At 53.6% G+C, this 8421-nt stretch overlaps 1 pseudogene; it reads right to left on the reverse strand.

Annotated features, from left to right (window-relative positions):
• Positions 1-736: 736 nt before the first annotated feature.
• Positions 737-4829, reverse strand: LOC106847615 (thyrotropin-releasing hormone receptor-like; annotated as a pseudogene).
• Positions 4830-8421: the final 3592 nt, after the last annotated feature.

Below are 8421 nucleotides of genomic sequence, written 5' to 3' on the forward strand. Positions count from 1 at the left end.
CTGGACACAGGACAGAGGACACAGGACAGAGGACCAGAGGGCTCTGGCCTAGTTGAGGCAAGGCTGGTGCCCCCACGCTCCCACCTGGCTGCCTCCTCAGGCTGGTTGCCAGGATTCCAGCACCAGGCTGGACGTGTCCTGCCTCCTTCCCCTGTTAGACTGGGGGCTACCAAGAGCAGAGACCCTGTTGGCATCATTCTGTAGTGTTCGAAATGGCCAGCAGGCTACCCCAGATGTAGCAGGGCGTCAAGAAAGCCATGTGTCACCATTCAGAGGGCGGCAGCACTTGGTGCTTATCCTGGCAAAAAAAAGACCCGCTGAATTTTAGGAAGAGGTTCCCTCAATTCCCAGGAGACCCCTGGCAACTCCTCCCACCCTACCCAATCTCTGCTAATGTTCACCTGCCCAGGCTGCTATTAGGCCATAGAGTATTTTTGTGTAAATTATAAAAAGGTGTGCTTCCCTCTTAGATTCATATATTTATTAAACTGGGAAGTTGTTTTAATAAATATACAAATCACGGCCGCCTGTCAGGTGAACGGTGACCCCTCGGGTTGTGCAGTGCACAACCTGCCCACCTTTACCAAACAGCCCTGGACACCACTCTCTCCTCCAATAGCCATGCTTTCCCCAAGTGCACAGAGACCCTTTTGCCTCAGTAGGAATAAGGTGATGGGCCTTGCTCTGAGGCGCCAGGATCCCCTCTGTGTCTGGACATCATGCCCCCCGGTTTCTTCTAAGAGCCCAGTCTGTGTTGGGAACAGTCTTTGATGACACTGTAGTAAACAGAGGTGGCCTCCTGGGGCGGGAGCTCGGGCTGAGCCAGCAGGCACTGAAATGGCCCGTGGAAGGCGTCCTGGAAGCGCTGGGACATGAGGGCGTAGACAATGGGGTTGACGGTGCTGTTCACGTAGGTGCAGAGGCGGCAGAAGAGCAGGAAGCCCAGGCTGAGGCAGGGCGGGCTCAGGCAGGAGTTCGCCACCACCGGGGTTCGGTAGGGCAGCCACAGCGGAGCGAAGAGGACCACCGCCACAGCCAGCATCTTGGTGACCTGCCAGGCAAGACAGGAAAGAAGGACACGTGGGCACTAAGGGAGAATGCAGAGCCCCAGGTCTCTCCGCGAGCTTTCAAGAGGAGTGAGCCGAAGGAGCAGCCGGGCGTTTGCCAGGCTGTGCCCCCTGCACGCCCTCCCTTCAACTCCATCCGCACCGAGAAACCTTCTCTGCATCCTTCCACGCCCTGCTCGAGTCACTTTACTGGGAAACCGCCCGTGCTCCAATCCACCTGCGAAGCCCTGGATGGGCCACCCAGCAAATTCATTAATCCACCGAGCCACAGTCTCTTCCCTCAGAAGATGGAGACACGGCCCTGCCCTCCTCACAGGTGGACGTGAGGATGGAGGAGTGAGTGCAGGTAAAGGACCGAGAGCAGTGCCCGGCGGCGCATAATAAATACCATGTGGGTGACTGCTGCTGCCGCTAACACAGCCTCTACTGCCCTGACCATCACAGTCGCATGGGGTCAGAGCCGGGCAGAGCGAGGCTGGAATCCTCGTCCCCCCACTCACCAGCTGTTGAGCCTTGGACATGCCTCTCTGTCCAGCCACACACCCACTTCTGGAACTTCCACTCCCGCTGCTCCCCTCCTCCTGAGGCTCCTTCCTGCCTTTGCCCACAACTGCCTGTGACGCCCTCCCCCCCTCCTCTTCACATCCTGACTCTTCAGACCTCGGCCGCACTTCCCTGAAGCATCGACTAAGTAAAGCCTCCTGGAGGTGGTTCATGCTGGAAGGGGTTTCAAAAGATGCACAGTTTCTAAATTCCGGAATGAAAATGCCACAAGGGGGCATCTGCCAACGGGAGAGAGGGACATCCCGAATACAGAGAGGCCAGCGGGCACCCAGGCCTGCCCCTACCCTGGGTACTCACTGGCCTCTTCAGAGACCAAACCTTGGGTGATAAAAGTTCTCTTACTGGAGCTTAAATAGCTCAAACAGCCCTGGAACTGGACCTGGCCGGAAAACCCTGGCTACACCCGATCAGCCCTGAGGAATAGGGAGAGACAACTTTCTCATCAAGAAAGAAGTTAGCCTGGAATGTTCCAGCACACGATTGCTTCTCAGAGTCCATGAATTTGGCTCCCATGCGCCACCTCTCCAAAGAGACCTGGCCCTGAGTCAATAAACTTCAGTGCTAGAATACTCTCCAGGAACCGGAAACCTCAGGAATTCCTAGTCAGTCCTGACTCCTGGTTTTGCCAAATTCAGATTCAATTCCATCCCATTTTAGGTTCATTTGGGTGATAAATACTGGATGGCAGTGTGTGGGCTCTGGAGCCAGGTCCTGGGTTCAAATCTTAGTTCCGGCACTCACCAGTTCTGTAACCTTGGGCAACCCCTCTGTGACTCAGTTTCCTTACCTGTCAAGCTGAGACGGTAACAGTACATACATCACCGAGTTGTAAAAATTCATGAGGTTAACTTGTGACAAGTGCTTGGATCAATGCCTGACACACAGCTAATGCCCAATAAATGTTAGCCATTGTCATTATTATTATTACTAATATCATTATTATTATTCTCCACCTTGCACTCCTTGACATTCTGCTTTCATTTAATGCCTCTCCTCTGTTGCAATTGTACATTGCATTCTGCCGGGGCCCTCTTAGGCATCGAAGAAAGCTCAGTCCATAGACCTCACACTATCAAAAAAGAAATTAATGCTCCCACAGAACAATAATAACAGGTACCATATATTGAACACTTCCTACATGCCGGATTTATAACATTCACTACCATCCATTGAGGTAGATAGGCACTTTATTCTCATTTTACAGAGGAGGAAATCACAGCTCAGAGAGGTGAAGTGACTTACCCAAAGTCACACAGCAAGACATTAGCAAAGTCAGGGGCTAGAACCCAGGTCTGGAATATTCTTTTCATCACCAGAAGTTTCACCTAAAGCATAGGTCAGGCTGGGGTTGGATCCCAGTCCTTCCAGTTTAAACAGAGTAGTAAATAAGCCGCTGGGAGGGAAGGAGGAGCTATTCGCTGGAGCCCAAGGTGGTGATGGGGCCAACGGCCAGAGATGAATATTTCAGACCTGCTCAGCCTGTGTCTCACCCCCTTTCCTCTAAACACCGCCTTGAGCTAAGGTGCCTGCAAGCAGGATGGACCAGAGGGGGTATCTGAGGCTCTGCAGGAGCCCCCAGCAGTGCACCCACCCTGGGAGGCAGGGAGATGGCTCAGAGGGTCCTTGCCTGGCTCAGGAGTGACTCGGCCAGAACGAGGTATCCTCCCCTTTCCCCCAAAAGCTGAGGGTGGGGCGGAAGGCTGAAGATAAAGACCAGCTGGGCCCTGAGAGCTCTCCTCCCCACCCCACCCCATTCCTAGGAAACCCTTGGGAGGCCACACTTGTGGGGGTGAAGGATATGAGGAGTCCCCACACTTGGGTTCCTGCCCCAGCTCCCTTGCTGTCACCTTCGTCACTCCCTGGTCCCTTCTGGGCCTGTTTCCTTGTCCATAAACGTAGATATCAAACCTCCCCAACAGGGATGATATCAGGAAGGATCACAGAATCAGGCACACAGTAAGTGCTCAATAAATACTGGATCTCTCCTGACCTCACCACAACCCATGCCCCTCTTGGGGTCTCAGGCTCACCGGGTCCCTTGAGGCAACTTAAGTGTCAGATGGACACTTCGTTTTGCCGTCAGTAAAAGAGGAAAAAGGCTACTGTGTAGCTCCTCGTTGTGGAAGTTTAAAAACAAGCAACATTAACGGAGCATTTAGTTTGTGACATGCAGTGGGCTAAAGAATTTACCTGGTTAATCTCATTTCTCAGGACACTCCAACGTGGTCAGCTCTGCCATTCCGGAAACAACAGGAGAGGAAACCGAGGCTCAGAACGTTGATGGTCTCCATAGACACCTCTACTAAGTGGCACAATAGGGATTTGAACTGGAGGAGTTGACTGCAGAAGAGGAGCCCAAGCTTCCACCCATCAATCTGCGGGCTCAGCACAGGGGTCCCAGTGAGGACGGGGTCCCTACCTGCTTCCGGGAGTTGAAGGCGCCTCTCCCGCCCCGGGAGGAGAAGAGAACTTGACCAGAGGGGCCGCCCTGGTGCGCAGAGCCCGAGCGCCCCGGGTCGCCAGGAGGCAGCGGCCCGAGGAGGAGGACCGGGCTTTGAGCGCGTGGAACACGACGGCCAGGCCCGGGGGCAGCGCGTGGGAGAGCGCGGAGGCCAGGAAACAGACGGGCCCGCAGAGGGAACGCGGTACTGTGCTGCACCCGCACCCGGTCGGCGTAGCGGTCTCGTGCGTGTCCACCAGGAAGAGCCAGAGCACGCAGTAGGCGCCGGTGCCCAGCCACCCCTACGCCGCGATGCGCTTGGCCCGCGCCGCGGTGCACAGAGCCCGGGCGCGCAGCGGACGGCAGATGGCGAGGTAGGGCTCCACGGAGAACGCGGTGATGGAGCCTGTGGACACGCTGATGCCCAAGTACTGCAGGTAGGTGACGCCCGGTCAGCCTGCGTGACCCAAGACCCAAACCCGGGCCAACGCCGCCTCGGCCACAGTGGGCACTCCCGCCACAAGAGCACCAGCAGATCCGCCTCGGCCAGGTTCACCAGGTAACGGTTGATTGGTGGGTGTGACCAAGTGGCGGCTCCAGAACACCACCAGGACCACCATGGCGTTGCCTGCCACACCCACGGCACACACGAGGGGCACCAGGGTCAAAGTCGCCATCTGTACAGCCAGTGAAGGCCGGGGCATAGTGCCCAGGCCCGACGCATTCACGCGCTCAGAGCGTTCGGTGGGGTTCTCCATGCACCCCTGTCCGCGCTGACCCCCTAAGGCCTCGGGGAGTTGGCGAATTCCTCCCAGCTCCAAAGGTGTCCTCCGGGGATCTGGGGACGCTCTTCGTGCGCGAAGCTGGGGGTCCCGCGGCTGTCTTCAACTGAACTGGTTTCTCAGCTCCGTGCAGTGTCTCATGCCGCTGCACGGGACGGTGGGGACTCCGAGGAATCAGGAGCCTGATTCGCTAACCTTTCTGTTCGCCCTCCTTTCCGCGACCACCCCTGGCCGGCTCCTCTGCCGGAGTAGCTGCTCTCTCGGATAGGGCTTGGCTGGTTCTGGTTGCCCCAGCACAGCGCCAGTTCTTTCCCACAGCTCCTGGCACCGCACCTGGACACCCGGGGTCGGGTGGGGGGGTGCCGGGTGCCGTGGGGAAGGGATGCTAAAAGAGCAGAGGTTTCTGGCGCCCCACTCGCGCCCTTTGCCCTGGGCTTTCCCTCCCTCCCTTTCCCTCCCTCCCTCCCCCTCCCTCCCTTTCCAGAGTCTACACTGGGCAACCGGGGAGGAGCCCCGGGACACACTTCTGTAATTCTGTCCTGTCTTCACTGGCAGAAACCTCAGCCCTGCTGTTGAGGAATGGGGAACTGAGGCCCAGAGCTGCGGGGAAACGGAAGGAATTTGCCCATCTAGACTCGGATTGGTCCTGTCTCCTCCTAAACTTTTCACCTCCTTGTCACCTCATCACTTTCTCCTGCTTACCTTTCCCAGCCTTCTTTTCCTCCTCCTGAAGAGGATCTGCAAAGTCTTAGAGGACGGGCCCCACCCCCACAGGAACTTCTGCCATGTCTAAGACTGTGCCACTCACGAGGCACAAACCAGCTCAGGACATTTAGCTCTGTGCCTGCTACAGAAAAGGTGTGTGATGATAGTGGAATGACCGAAAGAACTTGTTTCTTCACTGGAGAAAGCTTCCTGAAGGTGGGGTCTCATTGACCCTCCTAGAAGGCATAAAGGCTGCTTTTCAGGGGGCCCCACTCTGGCCGCACGGGGCAGGTGCTGAGGGATTATTCACTGCGGATGATGCATCAGTTACGCTCTCTGAAAATTACTTCATCTGTGAAACGGAATAATAATAACAGGATTCACCTCTGAGTGTCCTTGAGAGGCTCACATGAGCCCTGTGGGGAAAACCCATGTAAAGTGCTAGAACTGTGCTGGTCTGTGGCAAAGGGTGAATGCACTAGAGACTGCAGTTACTGTATCTATGTCTCTCTCCTCCCTCCTTAAGGTCTGAGCACAGTTTGGACCCCAAACTCACAGTCTACAGATCTGATAAGTGGGCGGGAAATGAATGAGCGGGATCTTGGCAGGAGAGTCTTTTGGGGGCACCAGTCAGGGTCCGGGACATCCCGCCTTGTCAGCCTTCATAACAAAGGATGACGTATGTGTGAAGCACATGTTATCACCTGGCGATGCTGTGTGTGCTTTGCATGTGTTAATTCACTCTGTGCCTGCAACATCCTATGGGGAACGAATCATTAGATCCCCATTTTACAGACAAAGAAACTGAGGACCTGAGCAGTAACTTGCTCAAGGATACATAGGTTAGTGTGTAGGGGGGGCTACTGGGATTTGAATCCAGTCATTTGGTGGTGGAGTCCAAGTTCTTACCCACCACACTATACTTCCTCTCAGCATTACCCTCCACCCCAACCCTAGCTGTCCCTTACTCGGCTCTTCCCAAGTGGAAATGGACTAAGTGTGTCTAAAGTGGAACTCACTTTTCCGTATCCCACCTCATCCGTCTCTCGTCTTCCCCACGTCAGTGAAGTCATCTTGGCCAAGGCACCAGTTGCGGAAGCGTCTACCCAGTTGCTAGAGTCAAATATTCAGGAAGCCTTATTTCTCCTTCTCCCCTGACATCCAATGCTTAAGCAAGTTCCTCAATTCTACCTCCAAAACACACCTCAGATTAATCCACTGTTCACTGCCATGTTGTCTACCAACACTTTTGTCGACCCATCCCCTCTTGTTTGGACAATTGTAATTATTTCCCAGTGGGTCTCTCTGCTACATTTTTGCTCCTAACTCCACAGTTAATTCTTCATACAGAACCAAGTGATCTCTTAAAAACAGAAGGCACTTTTCTGCTTCCGCCCTTCGATGGCATCCTTCCACACTCAAACTGATTCACACTCTTTACCGAAGCCCCAGAATGCTCTGCGTGATGTGGCCCCTCCCTGCCTCTTCCTCTTACTCCTGATGCTTCACTCATAGCCTCCATCTTTCTATTCAGCCCACATGCTGTAACGGGTTGAATAGCGTCCCCCTAAAATTCGTGTCCACCCAGAGCCTCAGAATGTGACCTTATTTGGATGTAGGGTCTTTGCAGATATGATTAGTTAAGATGAGGTCATACTGAATTAGGGCGGCCCTAAATCTAATGTGTGACGTCTTTCTAAGAATGGAGAGGGAGATTCAGCCACAGAGACACAGAGGAGACATTCACAGGGAAGAGGGCCATGTGATGATGGAGGCAGAGACGGCAGTGACGCAGCTACAAGCCAAGGAACGCCAAGGATGTCTGGCACCCACCAGAAGCTAGGAAGAGGCAAGAAAAGATCCTCCACTTGAGCCTCCATGGGGAGCACGGCTCTGCAGACACCGTGACTTCTGACTTCTAGCCTCCAGAAACTGTAAGAGGATAAGCTTCTGTTGCTTTAAGGCACTCAGTGTGGTAATTTGTTACCGGAGCCCTAGAAGACGTAAAGGTCCTTCCTGCCTCAGAGCCTTTGCACTTGCTGTTCCCTCTACCTGGAATTCTCTCAGGCTACTCATCACATGGCTGGTTCCGGCTCATCCCTCAGGTCGCCACTCAGATCTGTCTCCTCAGAGATGCCTCCCTCAGCCACCCCAGCTAAGGTCACGCCCCCAAATTACTGTGAACCGTGACTCCTCGTTTAATTTTCCTCATAGCACTTACCACCCTGAAATTATTTTGTGGGTTTTTTTGAGGATTTATTTGTTATCTTTCTCATCGCAACAGAATGCAGGCTACATAAGAACCACAGCTTTATCTCCAGTACTCAGACAAGTACCGTGTCCATGGGAGGAACTCAGTAGATATTCGTTAAGCAAACCAATCAAGCAAAGGCTCAGAATGATTGAAAAAGAAAACTTACTGAGTGTCCCACCGTCAGGCAGTGGCAGAGCTGTGCTTTAAACACAGGCTGTCTAACTCACCACCATTATAGTACATAGAACATGATAGAAATAAAGGACGGAATAAATAAATCCATGCAGGACAATACATGACTCTCACGTGCAGAATTCCTCAGGATTTATGTAGCTCCTCCTCCCTCGGGGGCGATAAGCAGAGTCACTGGATGGTGGTTCTGCTTGACTGCCCACCATCACTTCCATCTGGACAAGTAATTTAAGCCACGCGTTTCACTCTGTTTGCCCAATACCCACAAAAAATGCATTTTACAGAGCATCCCAGTATTCACATACGTACATTCACACGCACATACATAGAGCTGAAACGAGTTTTACAAAATTACATTTATGCTTCCTATGAGCGATGTCTGCTGGTATTTTCTATTCTACTTCATTTTTTAGAAAT

The sequence above is a fragment of the Equus asinus genome, chromosome 15, assembly GCF_041296235.1.
Source record: "Equus asinus isolate D_3611 breed Donkey chromosome 15, EquAss-T2T_v2, whole genome shotgun sequence".
NCBI lineage: Eukaryota > Metazoa > Chordata > Mammalia > Perissodactyla > Equidae > Equus > Equus asinus.